We start from the raw sequence: 1,692 nt of genomic DNA, 5'->3' as shown, positions 1-1,692 counted from the left end.
AGAGAGAGAGAGAGAAAGAACATGTGTTCCTGAGGCAGCGAAAAAGAGACATAAAGAATAAACTAGAACAACTTTATTCGGATAATTTGCTTATTTTTTTCACTCATAAGACATTTCGAAGTAATTATTTTGTTCTTTGGTATCTTCTTGCCACACTGCTTGAACTAAGTATAATACTGTAATACAGTTTTGTGCACTTAAATTACCAACAGACATTCGGATGAGAAACATGTTCTCATTGCAATTCAAGGCCACTTCTCTTCCGGCTCAAGTAAAAGGTTTGCCTAAGTCCCGAAAGACGTGGCACATCATGTTTTAGTTGCTATAAAATCGAGGTTTTGGAACTCTCCCGAGACCGAATATCTCCAAAGAAGTCCTGCCTCCCCCTGCCTTTCCTCAGACAAAGAACTCTCCCGCGGTGTAAGTATGGCTTCTGCATTCGGGTTCATTATTTGCCATGCGAATATCAACGCTGCTAAAAAGCGATGTTCATCTGAAATCGATACATTGGCTGCCTTCAGGACGATGAACCGCAGTCGTTAGCGCGAGCCCGGAAGCAGCATGGAAACGGCTCCATTTCTTACCGCTTCCTTTGCGACGATTTTGAGCAGCGGCCTCTGGCATGGCGCGTGACGTTCAGGAATTAATGACTACGGTAATAATGTGTGTGTCTGTTTGTGTGTGTGCATGTGTGTGTTACTATGTTTTTGTGTGTGTGTGTGTGTGTCCGTGTGTGTGTGTCATCATATATATGTATAGAGAAAGGGAGCGATACATATGTGTGGTACATATTGTATATACTGTTTGTTCACACATGTTCAAATACTTTTGTGACACTATCTACAATAAGGAGGTCGCTATGGCCATGCACAGTATCATTCGGTGGATTTAACCTAAGAAGGGTTCGATCATAATGGCTACACAGGTCACACGGGATGTCGTAAAATCCTACATAAAGGATGCTATTGCTGATCATGTCTCTGTGAAAATAACATTGCAGTGAAGGGATTTCTATGTGGCAACATAGTGGTACAGGTTATATAGACAGGCATGTTAGGACAGGTCACGGAGAACTATGATGGTGCTGTCTCATGACTGTGTAACTCCCATGATAATGCGGCTCTGAAATGTTATTATGGAATTTACACGAACAAATATCTTAAGCTAATGGCACAATATTCTATGAAGTATCCACATACCCTTGTATAACAGGGTGCTACATTATTTTGGTAAAGAAATTGTTAGCGTATATGGTTTCTGCGCCAACACCTTGTGTATGTATGTGTGTATAAACACACACGCACACACACACACACACACACACACACACACACACACACACACACACACACACACACACACACACACACACACACACACACACACACACGCACACACACACACATTTCGTATATAATCACATATACACAAATACATGTGTACGCGCATACGAACACACACGCACACGGCGCCCTTACATCTTCCTGGTGAGAAAGTGCATGTAAAATTATGTTGAATAAAGACATATGACCAGACATATTATTTTCTTGTCCTTTCTTCGAAAACGGGAAAAGGAAAGAGTGAGAGCGGCGCTGCGTGTCTCAGCACAAGTACACTGCATAAAGGGGCCACACTAACAGCGCTCTCTTCGTTCACCAATGGGAAACAGGCCACCGCATGGATTGGTCAGCC

This window comes from Penaeus japonicus, unplaced genomic scaffold (genome assembly GCF_977035675.1).
Source record: "Penaeus japonicus unplaced genomic scaffold, GWHDUDI00000001_assembly GWHDUDI00000005, whole genome shotgun sequence".
NCBI lineage: Eukaryota > Metazoa > Arthropoda > Malacostraca > Decapoda > Penaeidae > Penaeus > Penaeus japonicus.
The sequence above is the reverse complement of the archived record's forward strand: the minus strand, read 5'-3'. Positions refer to the sequence as shown.